This window comes from Adiantum capillus-veneris, chromosome 12 (genome assembly GCF_014529385.1).
Source record: "Adiantum capillus-veneris isolate H3 chromosome 12, ASM1452938v2, whole genome shotgun sequence".
NCBI lineage: Eukaryota > Viridiplantae > Streptophyta > Polypodiopsida > Polypodiales > Pteridaceae > Adiantum > Adiantum capillus-veneris.
In genome coordinates, this window is record NC_140942.1 from 134670259 (window position 1) to 134682997 (window position 12739).

Below are 12739 nucleotides of genomic sequence, written 5' to 3' on the forward strand. Positions count from 1 at the left end.
GTGGGAGAGTTGACCACCAAAAGCAAAGCCATCTTTTTAGACAAGTTCCTAAAAGCTTGCATTTATTCCTAGCAAAAGAGGGGGTGGTACTTGCTAGCTTGAACAACGCTCCATCTTGGCACGGTGCCTATAAATTGGCCTATATTGCTCAATTTCCAATGAAGATAATTGATTCTACTTCTGCACGGCAATATGTATCTATTTTACGGAGTAGTGCAAGCCCTCCATCACCATCTCCATAAGATCTTCTCTCTCGTTCGCAAAAAGAAGAAGAAGAAGAACTTTCTCTCTCTACTTGCTTACTATCTTCTCTTCTCTTTTCACGGAGTGCACGTTCTCCAACGGCTTCGTGGTGAAAACCTCTACGTAGCTCTCATCACCACTCTCTTGCGACAAATAAAGAAGCCTTTCTCCAACCCTTAAGAAATTCTAAAGCACGGTAAGAATCTCTAAGTTCCACAGCCAACATCTCTTTCTCTCTCTACGTCGTTTTCTGAATAGCTACCCTCACAGTGGTTGCTTTTTCGTGTACAAGGACATGTTTTCTGGCTGTATATGAGGTTTCTCCACATTTATTTCATCATGTTTAGCACGTTGATTATGCACATGATGTGTTTATGGTCATGCTTGTACATAAAAAGCGCTTTTCGTTTCAATTCATGTAGGCGGTACGAATACTGTTTTGGTCATATCTCACAAACCACTATGAATCAGATCGAACCCTTTAAACAAAAGAAAAAACACATCATGTAGTACCCTCACAGTGGTTTCTTTTTTGTGTACAAGGACATGTTTTCTGGTTGTGTATGAGGTTTCTCCATATTTATTTCATCATGTTTAGCACGTTGATTTATGCACATGACGTGTTTATGGTCATGCTTGTACATAAAAAGCACTTTTTGTTTGGCACGTCACGTAGGCGGTAGGAATACTGTTTTGATCATATCTCACAAACCGCTATGAATCAGATCAAACCCTTTAAACAAGAGAAAAAAAACATCATGTAGAACATTTTCTCTTGTCGGTGTCACGCAAAAAAATTCACACGAGCTAAGAGTTATGGTCAAAAAACAACTTGCTATCCACTGTACTATCAAAATTTTGGACCCCATAATACAAAATATATAATAAAAGTTACTTTCATTTTGTATCCTCTCTATATACTATAGCTACATACTGGTTCTCCTCAAAAGAAATCCATTAAAATTTAGGATTCCCACTGCAAAGACCACCTCACCTCAGCTTGCCTTGTTGCTGCTCGTCGCGTCTACAAATGACAAGCCATAGAGAGAAGAAGAACAAGAAGAAGAAGAGTATTTTAACCTCGTAGGAAACTATCCCAAGAGACCTTAAAGATCTATCTGATGGGGATATTTTAACTCAAAACTTGTTATTCAAGAGGGAAATGGCATAACCAATCTACCATACTTGGGTGATAGAAAGGTTATACCATTTTCCTCTTTTTATAAGCATACACAAAAAGAAGAGTATTTTAACATCGTAGGAAACTATCTCAAGAGACCTTAAAGATCTATCCGAGGGGGGGGGGAAGAGAGAGAGAGAGGGAGAGAGAGAGAGAGAGAGAGAGAGATCAAACAAATGTGTTACAATGTATGCTAGTAGAAGATCATTAACAAAGCATTCACAAAAGCAAGTGATCGACATTAGCTACAACATCCTCATTACGATGCATTAAAACATGTCCTTAATAAATCATCCACTTCATCATCATGTGCTAGTTCCATAGCCATGATGCGGTCTATGTGGAGTCTGAGTTCATCAAAATCAGCAATATAGGGATGGAAACGATCATCATCATCATCATTCTCTTCTTCTAGCTCTTCATCCTCTTCTTCATCTTCTATGTAAGTTTGCTCTTCTTTATCGACATCATTATCATTCGGTTCGTCAAGCGATGGTGCTAGAAGTTCTTCTCCTTTTATGTCTACTTCATCATCACCATTGTGTTCGTCCACAATGGTTCATATGTTCGCTGCGTCATCTAGTATACATCTTGCTCTTGGAGTGACTTGTATGACAAACCAAAACCTTCATTCGTAAATACTTGGAAGATAGATCACTTGCTCACAACTTTCTAGAGAGATGTAGATATCATTTGTGCCCCTATGGAATCTCGTAGAGTGCACCATGTAGATACCGTTTGCATGTGTAGATGAACTGCCTGCAAAACACTTCACATTGAACACATACTTTTGGAAAGTTTAAAAAACTACTTGGTATATTCTTTGGATAACTCCACAATATCTATTTTCCATATCATTTCGAGTTTGCGCATCAAAATTTCCCATCACTTCACTATCATTTGTCGTCCCTTTTTTGTCTACATTATCATTTCAAAAGTGCCTTCCTTCATGCCACATCGAGTTGAACATTGTTGCTTGTTGATAGTAGAACAAGTTTAAGTATAGGTAGCTATATACTAATACTTTATATTGTGCATAATGAGTTTGATTAGCGATTACCTTTGGTAGACAACCTCGCACCGCATACTCCCACTCCTCATCACTAACATGCTCACCATCAGCTTTAGCTTTAGTCATTTGTTCATGCAACCAATCGGGCCTTATGAGTTTTGGAAACATGGAAAGGTACGGTGGGTAAACCACATTGCAATTTCTTCTGCGAGAGTGTATTTCCCTATACACTTCTCAATCTTCTTCACGCTTTTTTTTCAATTCTATATATAGATCTACCCATGTTTGCATCTTTGGTGCATTAAGGACAAGGTAGTTGTCTATTGCATCACATATGTGCCTTTCCATGAGCTTTATCTTCCCCTTACCATTCGGCTTATGAGAGTTCATCCTTGGATCTTATTTATCAGTCCATAAACGTGGTATCGTTTCATCCACTATAGCCAGGTACTTAGAGAAGTACACAAACGACTCTTGAACAATCCATCATTTGGCCATGCTAGCCTCTGGTTGTGAACATAGCCTCACAAAGTCCTTGAGTGTCTTAAGAAAATGCTCAAGGAAGAACATCCAATGGGAATGGAAAACTCCACAAATCTTTACCTCATCCACAAGATGCAATATAAGATGGAATTGACTCACGAGTATGGACCTGGGAAAGCTCTCTTCAATGAGAAAAACTACTTCTTTGGCTAACAATCTTGCAGTTGATATGGATGCGACTTCAATCTCCTTATAGCTCACCCACCTGACAAGATCTCCCATCTTATATATAGCATCACGTACTTTCTTGCTTCCACATCCACTGATGCTCAATGGTAAGATGAACTTCATATTGTTTTCAAAAGTAATAACATTAGAGTAGCATCTAATTAAGATAAAACGTAAAGGGTGGATAATCAACTGGAGCATCTTGTGCCAATCATGGGATTTCAACCCATGTAATAGGGGTCCATCACCATCTTTGTCTTCGAGAATGCTCCCTTTAAATACCACATGTAATGTGTAGGTGTTCTAATGGAAGCAATAACTTCTTTCATTTTGATTTGGTGAGTGTTTGATACGATCCATGGTGCCTTTGGAAGAAGATACTTCCCGTTGTCTTCCATCACCAGCATTGCTGATGCTGGAAATCTGCGTTGATGTTTCATGTCCTCCCTAATGCCAGGACTATTGCTCTTGCCTATGATGTGGTCCCGGATCATCTGGCCTACGTTTTTGAATATGTGCATTGGATCTAGCAAATGTTGGACCTTTCAATTTGTCTAGACTTAAGGAAACTCAAATTTTCACAGAACATCGTCTCATACCCTTGGTGACTGTCGATGAAGGGGGTCCATTGAGCAATGCCTATCCCATGCTCTTTTCCAATCTCTCATTGTCTATCTATATGGAGCCTTTCCATTTGAAGGTTCTTTCTATTTTTCATGTGTTGGTGGTAGAAAACAATGACTATTAGGATAAATTACCTTTTTGAGGTGTGATGGACTCTCTGTGATGAGAGAAGGACCACAAATAGGGCACATTGCATGTTTGAATGTAGACAAACCTATTGGTAGTACATTATATTCATATTTAGTATGGTTACCTTTGGTAGACAATTACCAATCATTGAGGGGGTCTACCATCTGCTCCATGATGTACTGTTGGTTCCGAAAGGGTTGACACCGTCACTTGCAAGGCCCAAACAAAGATATAGTGGGTCTCCTTTGAATGTGGGCCATTTTTCCTCAATGTGTTTCCATGCTTATGAAGCCACTGGGACACGCATTATACCATCCACAGAGCGACTATTGGCATTCCATGTAAGGAGTTTGTTGAAGGTTGTGGTCTTGAACATGTATTGGATACGAGGGATGAAGAGAAAATGTTGTAAAACTTTCCTTAGTACCAAGTGAGTCTTCTTTCTTTCCTTTGGATCAATGGGAAGGTCTTTGTATCTCTCTTCACCACACTTTGGACATTTCTCCAACCAATCATACTCGTTGCGCAAGAGAATGCAATCATTAACACATGCATGTATCTTTTTGTAGTCCAGACCTAGCACATTTATGAGCACTGCATCTATCTTGTGGCATCCTATGACCCTTTGGAAGTAGCTTTGATAACATGCTGAAAAAATCAAAGTTTATTTAACCATTAGTTGCAAAGTTTGATTATCAACTTTGAAAAAAGACTGTAAAAATCTAAGTTTACTTAACCTTAAAAGAGGATCAATGCTTGTATTGCTCATTGCGCACATGACCTGTAGATTCAAAATATCTTACGAAGCACGGAGAATAGAGAACGAAGCTTTTGTATATATAGGTGTCTTGCTTGCAGCCAAAAGAGTATCCTCATCCTTTTGCACAGTCTCTTCGCATACACAATTGTCATCATCATGCGGACCCTCCTCGTCAGCGAGAAGCTCAGCAACCAGATTCTCCATAACTGTATTTTCCTCCATCTGGTGTGATAGATCTATCATCTCCTCCTCCCCATAGTCACCTGCACTGGATCTCAAACTCTCGCCCATTGTTGTTGGAGAGACAAACTTGTCTTCTTGCAATTGTGTCTCTAACTTTCTCACTTGAGATCCTCCTCCTACAACACTCCAGTGAGGAGCGGTATCCATGTGCAAAAGTTTGCAAAGATCGGTTATTTGTGTTCGTGGATTGTCCCACATTCCATAGTCCTCGACATGCTTCAAACAGACTCGTCGGAGCCTAGGAATGGCCCTTTTGCAACGCTCACATGGACACAACAACCTATCGTTGAACCATCGATCGCATTCCACCGCATTGTCTGGTTTGTCTTTGTCCCACCTTGGCGCTTGCATCATTAAAATGAAAGAGGGGAGGTAGGAAGGTGAACAAGAGCTTAAAATGAGAATGATTTTGCATGTTTAATAGATTCTTCTTAAAAGAAGTGGAGGGAGCAGGTCGGCAAAAGAAGGGAGAAGTGAACAAATATATTTTTTATTGACGCGCCCTTGGGTACAATAGCAACAATGTTCGCGGAAATCGGTGTGCCAATTAGTGTAGCAAACATTGATTAAAAAATTATATAAAAAAGGCAGTGGGTTGGGCTGCGCTTTTTTTACTCTAACCCACTACAAAAACAACCGCGATGATCTCTGTGTTTTTTTCTCTTCTTCTTCTCTTCTTAGAACTCTCTCTCTCTCTCTCTCTCTCTCTCTCTCTCTCTCTCTCTCTCTCTCTCTCTCTCTCTTAATAATCAATATCTAATTCTCCTAAATGATTTTCTCATATTAAACTGATCATTTAATGTGGGGAAGTGCTAGGGGAGAAAAAGCTAGAATATTGGTTAAGCTAGCAGACCGACCACAGTAGGGATCCAAAGGAGAGAAAATAGGGATCCAAAGGGGGGGGCATCTGCGAAAGAGCCATGTGCAACAATGGGCTAAAAAGACCCTAAGGTTCAGCCCATTAAGACTTCCAAAATGCTAAGGTTCCAAAATTCAAAGGTTAAGTCAAAAGGTCAAACCTAGGGGAATTGGATGCTTTGTGTGTGTTAAAAAAATTCTTTGCATATCCCTACATGGGAGGGGGTGAGCCCTTCTTCTAGGGGATGAGAGAGAAAGTCACACGCACACACACAAGCTCCCTTTACACAAAGGGAATGAGGGACACATGTCAGCTCCCTAGGCCAGATGCCCACAAGGTGTACCCAATTCCTATTGGATGGCCTTAGAGGTGGACCAATGAGAATTAGGCTAGAGTAAATCTAGTTTAATTAATTTAAAAACACTTAATAAAAGAACCAATGATAATTAAGTCTCCTAGAAGACTATTGGGCAGTCTCCCAAGGGGTCCAATGAGCATTCAGGAGCCCAATGGCTTGCCTGATTCCTATTGGCCAGGAGGAAAAGGGGTCCAATGAGAGTTTAGTTTAATTATTAAATTACCTAAATCTCTCACAAAAGGGGAAAGGGGGACACATGTCAAAAGGCTATCACTTATGCTGCTTAATAGTCATTGGCTTGACTTGGGGAGGGCCAATGATGCTGGAGCAAGAGCAAATAGCAAGAGGGCTCGCCCAAGAGAGAGAGGGGGCTGATTTTTGCAAGGCATTAACACACACACACTCACACAATCTCATGTGTGAAGAAAGAGAAGACTATCTCTTCCCAAGCTTTAATGGAGAACTCATCACCTACTCCAAGCTTGTGAGATAGAAGCCTACATCAACACTCTCTTGGCATGTGGATGCAAATCCAACCAAGATCCAAGCTTCAATGCATGCTCATCTCCTCTACCAAGAAAATTACTAAGCTAAGCTATGCTAATATGAGTGATTATGTGAGGAGATGTACATCTTTCTCGTAAGATACTGCTTCTTCCTCTCAATCTACTCTCATACCCTGCTAGCTCTCACCATCTTCGAAGGTGTGTGAGGTCTTGGGTCTGAGAACGGGGATAATTAAAGTTGTGTTTGTTAAGTGTTTTGCTTAGTGCATGAAGCTTTCATCTTCATTACACTAGCTAGTCTTGAAGGAACACAAAGAATTGTATTGTACAATGTCTCTCTTGATGGGAGAAACCATAATACAAAGCCTTTTGGAGGGGGGACGAGCTCCATGCAAATCCGGTCCTCAACTGTTGTCAATAGCTTAATTTCTCTCTCTTTTGAAAGTATTGTTGATGCTATCTAACTAGGTGTTATGCTTTTTGTTGCTCTCTCCACCGAAGCACTCTTGTAATTCTCATTAGGAATCTATTCTAATAAAATGCCCACTATGTTCATGCTAATTTCCGCTACACACAAGTTACTAGGCCATTAAATGTTACACTCTCTCTCTCTCTCTCTCTCTCTCTCTCTCTCTCTCTCTCTCTCTCTCTCTCTCTCTCTCTCTCTCACACACACACACACACACACACACACACGTGCACGCACGCACGCACACACACAGAGGAGGGAAGCAAACATTGGCGGCGGCAAGAGAGTGAAAAAGGAGCGTTGGCGACGGTGGCACCTCTTTTTTTGGCGGAAAGAGGTGGCAAAGGAGCATTGGCGGCGGCATTAACTCTTTTGTCGGCGACAAGAGGCATCAAGGAGACACACAAAATACAACGATGTAAGTGCACTTATTTTCTTTTTTTGGCATGCATTTTGTTTAAACTCTTCTTCCGTTTCCAAATATTCCCTTCCCAAATCAGTCTTTATCACATAGAGTTGGCTAATTGAAGCTTGTTCTACACCATGTGCTTATTCATTTTGAGACCTATCCACATGCCTTAAACTCCAAACTTCAAAATGCTTAAGAAGTTTCTTTACTTGAAAACACATGTTTTTTAGCCTTGGATTCCTACTTTGCCACACCTCGAGAACTTGCTTAACCACCAAAAGAGCATCACCTCTTACCCTCACAAGATGGATGCCAAGCTCAAGGCAAACTTTGTAGTCCTTTCTCCAAAGTAGCATACTCAGCTTCATTGTTACTTTGTGATGTAAGCTTCAAACTCCTTTTGGTTACCAAAGCACCTTGAAGAACATAAATAAAAATACCTCCTAAAGCTTCACCATGGGATTTTCTATAAGACCCATCAATAAACAATAAATAGGCATTGCCTATGTCAGGAGCTTCTATTTCTTCACAGCATCCTCCTTCAGGGCTTTCTTTATAGGTAAGAAAATTAACGATTGTAGCCCTTATACTCTCCTGAACAAGAAAAGAGAATTGGAATTCTTATAGCTCCACAATGCACTTCATGAGTCTCTGTAAGGTAAGGCTACTCACACCAATTGAGGTAGAAGAGTGTATAAGCTAGTGAGAAATGTGAAAGGTTTGGGAAGAAGGTAGTTCCTAAACCTTCTACATGTATAAATTACACTCACCATGATGAGCTCCACTTTTGTACAGTCTATTTCCACAGCTAAATACACCATGCTAGCATGATAGATAGGCTTCATGTAGTGGGATTTGTTACCTCGTTGAAAAAGCATAGCCTCAATAGCATCCTCACCTACTAATGGATTCACATAAAACTCTTTGTCCTAATTAGGAGCTTGGATAGCAGGAAGAGAGCCAAGAACCTCTTTGATGCCGTGAAAAACCTTTTCACATTCATTTGTCCATTGTAGAGGATCCAACCTTTCTACTTGTTATAGAGGATAAAGAAGTTGAAAGACAAAGGAATGAATCTTGACAAATACTTCACCTTTTGAATAAAAGTAGAAAGTTTCTTTGTATCTTTAGGTGATGGGAGGAGCACCAAAGCCTTCATATTGTCATATCTGCTTCAATTCCATTCTTGAAGATCATATGCCGAAAAAACTTCACTTTTGGTTGAGCAAGATGAACTTCTTTTGGTTGAGTTTGCCTCCAGTCTCATTGTATTGCTTCAATTACATCCCAATATTTGCATAATGATCCTTTCTAGAGCTATAAACACAAGATTCATCAATAAGATCCTTCACAAACTTGCTAAGAAATGGAAAGAACAACTTATTGATGCGCTTTTGGTACCAAGCACAGCCATTCATAAGACCAAAAGGAAGCACACAATAACAAAAGCACCCCTATGGTGTGCTAAATATGGTCTTCTTTTGATCTTTTGAAGCGAAGGTGAGCTGAAAATACCCAGAGAATCCATCACATACACTATACCTCTCATGCCCTGCAATAGAATCAAGTATGTCATCTATAAAAGGAAAAGGGTATGGATTTCTCTTCATGGTTGGGTTTACAGTCTTAAAATAAACACAAAATCTCCACTTTCCATCCTTCTTGGGTGTGAAAACAACATGACTCACCCATTCTGCAATACTTATACGACACATATAAAACCTACTTTGAGAAGCTTGTCTACCTCTTACTTTAAAGCATTAAGTTGCACTTGAATGTCCCATCCTTCTTAGCTTTTGGCGTATGGAATGAGCTCCTTTCTTGATTGGAATGTGGATTTAATCTCCTTTTAAGCCTCTAATTTCCTCATGATAATAGATGAATAAATTGGAAAATTGTTGTATCATGGCAAGATATTCACCCTTCTCAAGACTAGTCAAATCCAAAGATAGTATGCTTTGAATCAATTATTGCTTTGACATTAAGTTGAATTGTAATGTCTGTAAGAAAGGGAAGAATTCCTTGAGCAACTTATTGACAAATTTTGAACTGTAACCTCCTCCGAGTCTTACCTCGAATCGTTGCTGCCTAAGTCTGAGGAATCTGAATCTGCAGTCGCCGACTCCAAACTATCACTGCCACTTCCCTGAGACTTACGATGAGATTTCCTCTGCTCTTTTTTCTTCGATTTCTTTGGGGATTCCGTATCCTCCAAAGCTTCTTCTGCTATACAACAACTCTGGCAATTACATTATCCAGTGGAGTAGTTACCTTATCCACTATTGCCATAGCAGTTCTAAGATCCTTATTGAGTCTGCGCAGAAAATAATCATTCAACACCTCGGCTGCTAGCCTTTGTGCCTGAGGTACCCGCTGCAAAAGCATCCGAAATTTTGCAGCATAGTCCTCCACTGGCAACGACTTTTGACGCAGCGCACGAAGCTTTTCTAGATGTTGAGGGACGATCTTTTCCGTTCTGAACCATCGCAAGAATGCTCTAGATCCTTCGACATACGTGTGGAAGTGATCATCAGGGTATTCTGACAACCATTTGGCGGCTTTCCCTGAAAGTATAGATTCAAACACTGATTGTTGATGAAGAGGAATCACCACCCCAGGGTGATTCAATCCATACACTTTATTGAATTGTCGCAAATGTGCATCCGAGTCTTCCTTTGAAATACCTCTAAAACGGCTATACTTAATGTGAGGCTCTGCCATCGTCCCTTGCCCAAGTGTACCCCCTCCTAGAAAAAGCTGACGAACACTAGGAGGTGGTGACAATGGCGGCGAAACCCCAGGACTGCTTACCGGAGACGGTGGTGGAGCAACATGGGTAGGTGAGGGTGAATGCACGGTAGGAGGACATGCTTGGCTATGTGGAGTACGCCGCATACACCGAATGCGTCTACCACGCATCGGACTTGATGATGGAGATTCATGTTCCTCAGACTGTGGTGTAGAAAAAAGGAATTCGTCCGAACCGCCTCTCCTCCGACGTCTCCCCACAATTGGAACCACCGCGTCAGGAGGACCCTGCGACCTAGTGCGCATGCATGTTCACCGCAGGTCGCCCATCGCACATCGTGGTCGCCAGATGTAATGTCTATTGTCTGCAGAGGAGCAATAAGCATTACGGGAATGATTACCTGCACACTGTCTTACATTATATAAACAGCGAAATACAGGAAGGTAGAACATAAGACAGATTACAGCAAGTAGAACACTGCCTTCTTCATTGATATATAGCTGAACACAGAGTACAAGAGAGAAGATGTATTTGATAACATGAACATTAGAGATAATACCAAAGACAGGTATGCCCCCCATATACAACCGCTGCTCCAACGCAGATCGGGAATGGTGCAGACCCCTGTCCTATCTTATGATATCCTATGAATAACTGCCCCAAAGTTGCATGACTCCTAGTCCGCAATGTCCAGACCTCCGCAGGACCGCAGGACTGCACTGTGCGGCTTATGCCGTAACATGAACCTTGGGTTGCATCAGCTCTTCAATTTTCTCATAAGGACTAGAGATATCCTCATTCTCCATAAGGCAAAGAAACCTTTGTTTCTCATCATGCTCTTCTTCAAGAAACAAGGAAGAAACATCTTCATCACTATCGTTGCTATCTTCCACTTCACTGCCATCACCCCCACTATCTTCTTGTTCACTTGAATACTCCTCTTCATCATCTTTCTCATCAAAATTAGCATCCAAATATTTCTTGCTAGCCATGGCAAACCTCTTCTTATCACCCCTTCTATTTTTAGAGAATGTAGAAGGTGGGAATGGCCTTTAGCAGAAGCTGGACTAAAGTTTCCAAAAGCATGGTAATTCAGAGATTGCTTGGAAGGACCAGTTGAAACAAGAAGCACTTTATAGGATGATTCATAAAGAAAATGATGGTTCATGTGTTCCAAATATGTGTTCTTAAATTAAGGCTTTCTAAAAATTTTGGTACACACCAAAATTCAAGAAAGGAGAGGAGGAATGTAAAAGGTGGGAATGGCCTTTAGCAAAAGCTAGACTGAAGTTTCCAAAAGCAACAATTCAGAGACAGTTACCACAATAACTGACATAGTACACAGTCAGTCAAACACTAGTTTGAAGACTATGAATAGGACCCATTACTTCATTTGGAGGGGTCATGCTATCCTATATTCCACTTACTTGTATCTTGAGCCATTGGCTGGTGTACTTTGTAATCTCATTACGTTGAAAGCTCTTTTAGTGCTTACTCCAATTGTACATTGTTCTAACTTTGAATAATACAATTCCAATTTCAATTACCTTTTCTAATGTTTGTTCATTTTCAATTCCAGTTTTGTCTTTCAGTACTCTAAATTCTATTATGAAGTCTTAAGTCTAATGTGAAATAACTCTAATCACCAACCTGGAATAGCTGTTTGAATACATTCAGCTCATTCCACAAAGTGATGTTATCGTGTCCTTAATCTTGTATAGCTTTGGTTTCTTGTAACCATGGTCTTCCAAGGATGAGAGGAAATGCACCAATATGCACAAACATAACATGACAATTGACCAACATTGTAACATCAAATACATCCACCTCCAAGATTTTTATATCTCCCAACACTTCACCCTTGATTGGTTTGCAAGATTTATACAAAAACCCAAATTCTTCACCATGTTGAGTCCCACTTTAATACAGTATCTTGAGTGATAACGCATACATGTGCACCTCCAGCAATATAAGCCTCTCCAATGCACTTCCTCTTATGCCATGCATCCATAGTAGGACATATATCAGGTAGCTCATTCAAAGATAGGACTCTCACAGCCCCCCTAGTAGGCTCCTTCTTCATAGGGTTGAACACATACTTCCATTGCCTCTTTAACTTAGGACACATCTCCATGATTTGCTCAAAGGTAACATCATCCTTTTTGTTCAGCAAATTAGTCCTTAAGCTATAATTTGGTTTCCCTTCTCCCAAAGGAAATTGGATGCATTGTAATGTTGCTTGGATTTTCTCCTCTTCTTCTCTTTATCTATACTTGTTTCAACCTGTTTCCCTCTTTTATGGCTAAGACTTGCATCACACATGTCATGATGTCTTGTAACCCTCTTATCTATAGACATGAACAGAGCTCCTAAATAATCCTCATTCTTCTCCAAAGGATTATGCTTACCACCTTTCTATTGTCCTTCTCTGCAATTTTCAAACCACTTGGTCTTGCTTCCCTCTTAATATCAATACCATAATCTTGA

At 40.4% G+C, this 12739-nt stretch overlaps 1 pseudogene; it reads right to left on the reverse strand.

Annotated features, from left to right (window-relative positions):
- Positions 1–2051: 2051 nt before the first annotated feature.
- Positions 2052–5253, reverse strand: LOC147446540 (uncharacterized; annotated as a pseudogene).
- Between the last annotated feature and the right edge of the window lie 7486 nt (positions 5254–12739).